This window comes from Pseudocercospora fijiensis (genome assembly GCF_000340215.1).
Source record: "Pseudocercospora fijiensis CIRAD86 unplaced genomic scaffold MYCFIscaffold_1, whole genome shotgun sequence".
Taxonomy (NCBI): domain Eukaryota; kingdom Fungi; phylum Ascomycota; class Dothideomycetes; order Mycosphaerellales; family Mycosphaerellaceae; genus Pseudocercospora; species Pseudocercospora fijiensis.
In genome coordinates, this window is record NW_006921532.1 from 10,647,627 (window position 1) to 10,659,172 (window position 11,546).

Genomic DNA, 11,546 nt, shown 5'->3' on the forward strand with positions numbered 1-11,546 from the left:
AGTCTCGAATACGCTAAAAGTCGAATGTGTCCTTAATTATAAGACCTATATAGCTTTTAACTCGTAAGAAAGCGATATATATAAGACTAGCCGAGAAATCCTTTAGACTAAGCTTAATAATAGCCTTGTCTAGTATTATACCTTGTGCTTTATAGACAGTTAAAGCATAGGACACTATAAGTAGAAACTATAGATACTAATCGTTACGGCTATTAACGTTGCGGCGGATGCGGAAGATAGGGACAATCTTACGTCTAGAGACCTTAAAGAGAGCGGGTATATTATCCTTAAGGCCTTTAAATGCGACGAGTAAGTATAGAGGTAGAGTCCGACGGAGGTTCTTATCGCGTACGGATTTAGGCTAGACAATGTCGTATAGAATACCTTGCCGACTATTAACTAAACCAAACTTAGTCTACAGGTTAGTAAGGAGCATAAGTTTGCATCCTACTAAAACCTTTAGAAGGGCATCTAGATTATAGACGCTCTTGCTATTAATAGTAGCCGTCTTAGGGCGATTGTAATCCGTATAGATAGGCAAAACTAGGTTGTAAATGTCTCGGAGGCGCTAATAGTTAAGTTTATCGACGTCGGCATTAGTAAAGTAGATACAGATAGTATTATTAAAGTCTTTAATACGTGCCGTAATGTCTAGGTGCGATATATGCCGCTTTATAAGTGTTTGCTAGTATAGCATTTATACCTTACCTATACGGAGGGCGTCGAGGGCATCGCGGAAGGCGACCTAGTCTAGACTGTCTTCTTCTTAACGTATGTTAGCCTTAAGAAGGAGGGACTTGCTAAAAGCGTAGTACATCGACTAGCCGGAAATTTCCTCTACTATCTTTAGTATAGTATAGAAAAGTAGTTTCTCGAAAATAGGAGTTAGCTAGTAGAAATCGCTAAAGACAATAATATTTATTCTACCGAAAGGTAGATTTCTATCTATATAGCATTAGCGAAGGCGTTAGTCTAACATAGACAAGAGTAGCTAGCTAACTATAGACTTCTCGTTAATAATAATATACTAAACGTTACGGACGAGGTTCTTTATATATGTAAGCCGAGTACTAGCTAGCTTAGTAAATGCTCTTCTTATAGGCAGTCGGAATACGGAATGCAACGTCGAACCTTCGATATTAGTAGCCGCAGTACTAGTAGGAGCTAACCGGATAATCGGATTAGCGGGATAACTAGCTATCCTAGCTATAGTCTAGAGGCGGGCATATATTATCTTAATTAGGTACGACTTCCCTATGCCTCCTACGCTATTAATATTAAAGAGGAGCTACGGTAGGCGATTATTCCTTGTATAACGATAGTTAAGAACTCGCTAGAAGTAATAAACAACCTCGTTAAATCCTTGCCGCTAGTAGCGATTTAGCTTATCGAATTAGGCAGTCGACTATAACTAGACATTAAGGTCTATAATGCTATACTCCTCTTTACAGGCCTACTACTAGTCTTAAGAAGTGTTATAGATGTCTAGGTATTCCGCTAGATACTTACTAATGCGAGGCTCCTAATAGGTAGCTCTATTAACCTTACGGTCGCTAAGGTTGTTTAGATCTTCGTCGCGAATACTAGGATTCGGTAAAGGCCTACATAGTGTATTAAAATTAGCCGGCTTACCGAGATTCTATATCTTAGGATTAATAAAAGGATTACTATCTTCGCGTAGGAGGTCTTAAAGATAATCGTTCGGGTGCTAATAATTCTCCTAGTAGTATCGAAAAGCTGCTTGCTATATTATAAATTCTAAGTTATCGCGATCGGGAAACTAGTAAGGGTTGTCCTTAGAATAGGCTAGAAGCTAACGGAACGGATAGTGCATCTAAATCTTAAGCCGGAGGTAGTCTTTATAGCGTAGCTTACCTAGAACAGATAGATAGCGTAGGAAGTAGTTAATTAGCCGTCGATCCTTCTTAGGGTAGGATAGAGGTCGGGCCTTACCGCGGCGCTATAGGTTCTACTTAGTTAAGTAGATAAAGAGGCTTACGTCCTCTATAGCTTTAGGGCGTACGAGGTACTTCTAAATAACCGTTCTTCTAGGTGCACGATGCGTTATACCGTCGGCGTTGTTATTACTACCGATATCGCTACCGATATTAGTACTAGCGTCGCTACTAATTATACTATCGTGTCCTTCTATAGGCAGATCGACTAGTATACTTTAGTCGGAAGAGGGACGACAGTCGAGCGTAACTACTATATAACTGCCCTTTTAAAGAGGCAAATGCAGGTTAAGATAAGCAACTTCCTACGCTAGCCAATTACGCTTAGTAATAAGAATATTAAGTAGTTTCGCTACTATTAAAAGCAGAGGCTTATCCGTATTAATAAGAGGCAGAAGGCCCTTTATAATATCGTTATACGATTTGCTTTTAACTTTAGTCTTACTATAATACTTTAGAATATACTATATAACCGTATACGTTATAGTATACGGTATAATGTCGCAATTCGCTCTCTAGGCTATAGATATAAGGCGGTTGAAGTAGTTTAGGAACGAGTTATTATATATAGCGGTAAACCCTAGGTATCGGTTGTTATACTCGTAATTAACATCGGCCTACGTACGATACGATCGTAGGAAATAGAAGCGATAGTAGAGGTCCCTATCTAGATTATCCTTGCGCTTTGCTTAATAATAGTCGCTATAGATATAACGCTATATACGATTAATAATGTCGGCTAAGTCCTCTTGCGTATTATTAAGCTCTTCCGTACTAGACTAGATAGTAGCTCCTTAACTAAGATCTCGACTAGGCTTAGGGTTTAGCGTAGTAATATACATTCCCTATTAGTTTGCGAAGGCTACTCGATCCGTATCTATATTAATACCTAGCTTCGGAAGGCTATACTATAGGAAGAAATATATATAGTAGCTGCTACGGTTTTGCCATTTAAAGCGATACTAGTAGTTAAGAACGTTAAACTTCGGCTTAAGCACCTTCTTAAGCAGAAGCTAGAAGCGGCGGCTAATATATACATTAGCGATATAAGGGTGCTTCCGTAGGCTATTACGAGCTATCTTAATACGCTACGGCGGTAGCAATTTCTTCTACTATTTATATCCTAGTATAAGTCGAGCAAGCGAGTCCTATTAAAGGTCTACGGCACTAATAGTGCAGAACAGATTAGGCTTACCTAGAGCCCGTACGTACGTCTCTAGGTTAACGCGACGTCCGTTCTAGTATAGCCGAGTGCCTCGGATTTGGCCTCTAATACGGACAACGCTATTAATTAACCGCTGTGCCTCTAGATCGCGCTAATCTACCGACAATGCTGCTTCTATCGTCTTAGCGGTAACCTTAGTTCTATCCTTCTAGTACTTATTAGTAAAGAAAGCTACTATATTAAGTATATAGTAACGCATGCCTTTATTAAAAACAAAGTACGGCTATCGCTCGTAAGAGGCAAATCGGCTATCTTAGTATCTTATATAGTGCTCGACAGCCTATTACTAAGAGATAGCGCGCAGACGAGCTTAATTTAGATCGCCTTTACCCTAAGATAGGAGTATAGGAAACGCTATAGCTATAAGAGGGTATAACCGATTAAGCTCGTTAATCGGCACCTTGTTATAATCCGGCTAAGTAATATATAACAAGCGGGGCGGCTATTATAGGGGATTATTAGACAGTCCTATAACCTTCTTACCTAGTCGACGACGGCGGAGACGATTACGCAACTAATTAAGTGCACGGTATTAGGGGTATAGATTTAGAATAGCTGCAAAGTTATAGCTAAGATCCTTATTAAGACTTAGTTAACCTACTCCCTAGGTAGGCCTACGATCTATACGCGACGGACCTGCAATACCGGAAGCTAGTAGAGGCGGCGTAATAGGTACTATAGACGCAACATATATAGGTACGGCGCGCTAGCGCTAGATTAGGAGCACTAGTATCTTAATGTATTATAGGCAGTTCGCCTTATTAGAGAGACTAGGATTATATTAATTAATATTAACTAGGATGCCTAGTATCGTATATAAGAACTAATTACAGGTTTTCTCGTAGTCTCTAGCTATATACTACTTAAGCTCGGCGTAATAGTTAAGGTTAATAATGCTATATACGCACTATATACACTTGTACTAGATTCGACTCTCTTCCGGAAGATTAGTATCGTAGTAGGAGCGCTACTAAATACTACGAGGAAAGGCACATCTATAGCACGAGAACTACTTAGAGGGCGGCGGATTCTGCTAGGGAATATAGATTCTACGAGTAGAAGGCGTGTGTTGTAGCGGGCGGCTATATTCGGGGTTCGGAACAACTACGTCTAAATCGAGCTATTTAGGCTACTATTTATTATATTCTACGTGCTTAAGCTGTGCCTCGACAGATCTATCTTTAGGTAGCTACGACAATGCTTCTTAATTAATAAGAATATCGCGATAGTACTTGTTGTTTAATCTTAACTACTCGAGGGCGTTAATAACCTTGCTACGTTATATACGGAAGTCTTCGCGAAACTAACGTCGCTTTCGCTATTAATCTTCTTCCGGTAGAATACCTTTATCTTACTCCTATATACTCTGCAGTTTCTAACGTAGGCGAAGTACTACGAGGTCTAACTCTCGTGCGATCCGAGGTAGCTTAGTATAGACTGTTATAATATCCTTTAGGAAGTTACAGATATAGCTACGGTACTAGTATTGCTATCTACGAACGCAAAAAACCGACATCTATATATAGACGCGTATAATAAGAAGCTCCTTAGCAGTCGAGAGCCCGGATAACTTATCTAGAATAGGTCTAGGGTCTATATTGTTCCTATCGCTATATAAGAATAGGTCGCCTAGCTATATCTTACTAGAAGCATCTCGATTAACGCAACGACTACAAATGCCTTTATTCTTCTTAATGTTTATACTAAACTAAGTCTTATAGCACCGATTATACGTCTTAAGAGAATTAGCGTCTAAGGCAGAGCAAAAGTTATATAGAAGCTCTTAGTCTTCGGCATCGAGAGCAGGAGTATATAACTACTAGTCGATAGGCACTAATAGCGGATCGTAATAAGTAAGGAAGCGGTCTTATCGATCTTACTATATACGTACGTTCGGTATAATAGCGCGTCGAGGTATCGAAATTGCCTACTAAGAACCTCGCGGTAAGGGCGCCGGTATTAACTACGAAGTCTAAGAACTTGCCGACATTAGAACATCGCTCTATTATATAGCGCTTAGACTATAAGTACTACCGGAGTGTCGCGCGGCAGGAGTAGTTAGGATCTGTTACTATCGAGGAAAGTGCTAGATATAAGCTTTACGAAGTTTAAGTAAGCCCGCTCGTTAGAAGCTAAAGCGATTGCTATTATACTTACTATATATATACTACTTATTCTCGTTAATAGGATCTTCCCCTATATATCCTTCCTTATAGTATTAATAATAGTCGTCCTCTACGCTACTCTAGTCTTACTATAGTCGAGGTTTACTATACTTAATATATATAAAGAAGGGATTAGTACCGAGAGGGGTATTATCGGCGATCTACTAGAATTGCGAAGAACGGGCTCGATCTTACTACGATAATTAAAGCGTAGACTACTAAGAATGCTATACTACTAGACGCTAGCCTATAGGAGGAGGCGCCGGTATACTAATCGGGTAATTATTAACGTCGCCTTTATACCGAGTTTAATAGGCCTAATAACGGGCGTCGCGACTAGCTCTAGTATACTCCTACTATTATGCCTAGGTGTCTAGGCTTAGCTAACTTAATAGATAATACGGGCGTAGAGGTAAAAAGGGCCCTATTATACTAAGAGTAGTATCGGAGGCGGACATTAGGGTTCGTTATTATAGAGCTAGAGTCGCTAGACCTAAGGGTATAGGCCCTAGCGTAGAACGCTTATTACCCTTCGTAATTTCCTAATTTCTAGCTATATTCTTAAATACGACTATCGCTCGGCAAGTAGCATATCGCTTTACCGGTAGACTACCCTTTCGTCTCTAATTAAGGAATTAATAGATGTCCTTAATCTAGCTACAATTGTCGCATTTCTAAGTAGGTAGCTACTTACGATTAGAAGGAAATAGCTACTAGTTTAGAAGTATAGACTCCTCGTTTAGAAGTGTCGACTACGCTACTCTTACTACGGTAGTAGTAGTACTAAGCCCGACTAGAGGCAAAGAGTAAGAAGGAGCGGTAGATATAGGTCGAGGCTAATATAATATAGGCGTATTATTATTCGCCCTAGGCGGCGGTATAGCGCGAAGCTTACTATGTTAAACTACTGCACTAGCGCGCCCGTTTACTAGCATTATGCGGCGACAAAAGATCGGAAGTATCCGCGCTTACTAAGCGTAGATCTCGGGCGCACTTATAGGCTAGGGTCGCTACGTGCTTGGCGCCAAGCCTCCTCGGCTTCCGCCTTACACGCGCTTCCCTTTTCTTTAGCTGCGGCCCTGCAGCTAGTTAGCCTTAGCATACCCCGCACCCGCACGTACAGCCGAGTAGCTAATAAAATCTTCTAATGCCCCGCACCCGAACGTGCAGCCGAGCTAATGAAATCTAATACCCCGCACCCGAACGTGCAGCTAAGTATCTAATTAGAATTGCGTCGCAATCTAACAAACAAGCCTATAAGCTAACCCCTCTAAGGCAGGTGCGCCTGCAGCCGAGTCGCGCGCCTAAGGCAATTAGGCACCTCCGAAGCCGCGTCTGCTAAGGATCAGCCTAGTCGGCTAAGAACGTACGCCGAGAATCGAACGCGCGACCTTAACCTGCAGACCGTAAAGCGCGGATACTATATCAAACTACTGCACTAGCGCGCCCGTTTACTAGTATTATGCGGCGACAAAAGATCGGAAGTATCCGCGCTTACTAAGCGTGGATCTCGGGCGCACTTATAGGCTAGGGTCGCTACGTGCTTGGCGCCAAGCCTCCTCGGCTTCCGCCTTACATACTACTACCTATAAATCGAGGCGGATTAGGAATAGCGATATAAGCAGTCGGTATACCGTTAGGGTCGTATTCGGAGTTCTCGAAGACGCTATAGTATAGATAGTTAATCGTATATTTACTATTATCCGTAAGCGTACGACTCGAGTATATATATCCCTAAATATTAACTATCTAGGGCTTAGTGCCGACGTAGATATTCGAGCCGCGAGATTGCTCTAGGATAAATAATTAACTAAGGTTTAGGCGACGTAGCTAGCGGCTATAATATCGGAGGACGTCGCAGATTAACTAATAACGATTAAGGCGCAACTTCCGTATAATGTTAATATTAGATTTGCCTTTAAACTACTTCTAACTCTAACGCGTAAAGCGCCGAATCGAGTACTCTACTCGGCGATTATAGTCCTAAATACGCTTATCGTCTACGAAGTAGTACTCCGACGATAGGCGCAGCTTTAGGCATATAGTATTAGCCGATACGGTAGTCTCGTATGTTTAGTGTTTAGTATTTAGTGTTTATTATATAGTATATAGTATATAGTATATATAGTATATAGTATATAGTATGTAGTATATAGTATATAGTATATAGTATCTAGAAGCAAATAGAATATACTATAAATAGGAAGGATAGGTATATGTATATAGGAAGGGTCGAGGTATAGATATAGGTATAAGTATAGGTATAGGAAAGCGGAAGTCTACCGGAAGAAGGAAAGAAAGCAATAGGTAACGCAAAAACCTGCCTTAGGTACCTAGTCGCTTTTACGATATAAGTAAAGAAAGCCTCTTACTATTTCTAGCACTAGCACTAGTACTAGCACTATTTAGTCTACGTATATACGATTCCGGTTGGCAACTAATATCTACCTATACATCGTTTGTATAACGCGACTGTAACTAACTTTAAGCCTAACTCTCGCCTACCTACCTTTGCTATTATTGCCCTTTATAGGCTACTTTAGTATCCCTGTCTATTGCTAGCGTTATCGCTTAGGGTAGAGGGGAATAGTCGTCGTAAGCTCCTTCTAAACCCCCTATACCTACCGCTTTAGTACCCTTATATTGCTAGCGTTGTCGCTTAGGGCAGAGGGGAATAGTCGTCGTAAGCTCCTCCTAAACCCCCTATACCTACCGCTTTAGTACCCTTATATTGCTAGCATTGTCGCTTAGGGTAGGGGGGGAATAGTCGTCGCAAGCTCCTCCTAAACCCCCCTATGCCTACCGCTTTAGTACCCTCTAATTGCTAGTATTGTCGCTTAGGGCAGGGGGGAATAGTCGTCGTAAGCTCCTTCTAAACCCCCTATACCTACCGCTTTAGTATCTACATTTCTTCTACTAACGTTGTTACTTAGGGTAGGGGGGAATAGTCGTCGTAAGCTCTTCCTAAACCCCCCGTACCTACCGCTTTAGCATCTATATTTCTTCTACTAACGTTGTCGCTTAGAGTAGAGGGGAATAGTCGTCGCAAGCTTCTCCTAAACTCCCCGTACCTACCGCTTTAGTATCTACGTTCCTTCTACTAACGTTGTCGCTTAGAGGGAAGAGAGCCTACCGCTTTAGTAACGCTAGGCGAGTAGTAGGTGTTTAATCTAGCGATAGCTTAGTAGAGGGTATATTAAGCGCAAGTCCTTTATAGGTTAGAGGTTGCCGGCAGGTCTTATCTGCTAGGAGCTGCGATACTGTTCTCCTACTAGGTTCTCGGAGCCTAAGGCATCCGTCGTTATCGTATTAATTACTTTTGCTAGTATAGTTTTGCTAGAAATACGCTAAATCGACTTAACTCGGTAGGCTTCGAATAAAGCGAGTTTAGGTGCTAGTTTAGTGCGTAGTAATATAGACACTAGCTTAATATCGATAATATAGCTTCTAGATACGGAATTAAACCCTTAACTAGTATAGTATTTAAACCTTACCTACCTGCCTTCCCCTTCTAACTAAGCTATTACCGTAGGCAGCAGCAATAAGGGTATATAATAGCACTGCAATTTACAACCTTTAACTAATAATAATCGACTAATAACGAAGCGACGCCTAGCTATAACTAGGTATAGGAGTTGTAGTAATCCTTTGCGCCTAGTTATTAAGTTATATAGGGAACCTATAGGATTTAGGCTTCGGTCCTTAGGCTTCGGCCTTTTCTAAGGCAGCTAGCAGCCTAATAAACTAGCGGCGGGTCCTACCTAGACCCCGTAGTAGTTCGGTTTGCGAACTACTAAACGTATATAGTTTGGTTTCTTAGCGGTATCCCTCCGGTTTAGTTCCGGTTTAGTTTTTTGCCCCGCTAGTCTAAGCTAGTTTCTAAGGAAACTGCGACGATATACGACGACCTCGGAACGAGTCCGGTACGCGACGGGGGCCCTATATTATATACGCTATACGATTGCATCCGTGTTTCGGGCTGTTTAGACGTGTTTTAGGATAGGTTTTTGTCCGTAGCCGGCACGTAGCCGGCAAACCGGTCCGTGCACCGGTTTCTTAGCAAACTAAACTAAACCAAACTAGAATTTCGGCTTAGCAAACTAAACCAACCCAACCCGAACTACTGCGGGGTCTAGTCCTACCTTATACTATTAAAGAAATTAGTCCGCCTAGTTTTCTATAGCGGCGCCTTCTTATAAGGCGTATAAGGTCGAAGTCTAGTAGGCATGTTTACTTAGTCGATTTGTAACGTGTCTTAAAGGGTTATAAGCTCGAGGGCTATATCGTGTCCGCAAGAGTAATTCCGGGTGTTGCCCGTCTACAGTTTTTTGCTTCCGGGCTTTAGGTCCTTTTTTTTAGCCTTAGTCGGCCTTAGTCGGTACTGTCTTTATTAGTTTGTTTGCTAGCTTCTTTTGTCTATGTACCTATCCGTAGCACTATCTATAGCTCTTAATACTCGATTGTTCTTTCGTTCTTTCGCTACCGAAGGTCGCTAAGGGTACGGTTTACAAAGGTACAGTGCGCTTTAGTATAATAGGCTTTAGTATAGTACGCTTTTTGCTATTAGCGCGTCGTAGTATTGTCGCATCGTAATATTAGCGTATATCGAGGGTAGGTAGGTAGTACTAGCGCATTGTTATTGTCGCATTGTTACGGTTTAGAGAAAGTAACGTAAAAGGTAGGTACGTAATATCTTCGGAGGCCGAGTTTGTCCGTCCTACTAGTTCGTATATAACTTAGCTAATTAGATCTTAAGCTTTCGAAATCCGGGGAGTTACGTAGTAACAACTTAGCACATTTAGCTACTATAGTACCCTTGTTAGTATAAGGCGAGCTTCGCTCGCAATTATAGAATATCGTATCCGGGGTTGCGTTAGCTACTTCTCCCCTCGCCTAGACGGAGCTCTATATATACTAGATTGTTAATAGAGGTTTGGCTTTACTTTAGTCTATTGTCGCTTCCTATTATTACGCCTTCCTTACTAACCTTACTATACCTATTGTCGCGATAAACCTTACTTAGACTCGCTATACTTTCGCGCCTTGCCTCGTAATATTCTTCTTCTATCGATACTAATAGCGATACCGATACCGATACCGATAGTAGTAGCCGCTATAACTAGTATTCCGCGAGACCTTATTCTTAGCGTAGCTTTAGTAGCTTTAGCTTCTTTACTAGTAGCGCACTTACTAGTAGCGTACTTACTAGTAGGAGAAGAAGAATATTTATTATAAGTCGCGAGGCGTATCGCTATAGACTCGCTACTAACTCGCTCTAGACTTTAACGCCCTACGACTATAAATACCTACGATTTCTAGTATTATAGCGCGTAGATATAGCAAGAGCTGCTCGATTAAATAGCGATACCGGATAAGAAGAAGGCGGTATTAAATAGACTACGGAAATATAAGGCTACTAGACTTATTATAGAAACGGACTCTAGTAAGCTTATACTAGCGCTATACTACTACTATATACGCTCTAATAACTTTAAGTATCGTATACTTAATACTAAAGGCGAGCGAGTCTACGCTTATTATAAGTGCAAGGGTAAGTCTAGCTATACTACTAGTTTAGAGGTTAAAGAAGACGATAGAAACAGCGAGCTAGCCGCAATATAGGCGCGAGTCGAGGCTATAGAGGCAAAGAATACTAAACTAGAGGCAAAGATTAAGGCACTAGAAGCTAGGTTCGATAAGTTAGAAGGATACTGCCTTTCGTAGTTTAAATAACTTAAGAATAAGGCTATTATTAAGTCTCGCGATATATATACCATTTAGAAGGAGCTATAGCTAAATACGACTCGCTAGCCGCTAGTAGAAGATGTTTAAGTTAGAGGTTTTAGAGATAGTAAAAGAAGAAGTATAAGTCTACTACGAGTCTACTACGAGTCTACTATTCTATCTCTTCTTCTTTAGTCGTTAACTACGCTTTATCTTCTTAGCCTCTCCGCCGCTATTAGCCTCTCCGCCGCTATTAGCCTATCTATTAGTAGGTTGCTAATCGCTCGACCCTTTCGGAGTAGGCGTACCTTACGGTACACTCGCGGTAGCATCGCCGCTTAAGTTAATTATCTCGGGCGGCTAATTCGTATCGATAACCTTCTTAGTCTATAGCTTTTCTTTCTTAATCTTAATACTATTAACTACCTTTTACTAACTCGCTATATTACTCGTACTAGTACTCGTAGTAATAGTACT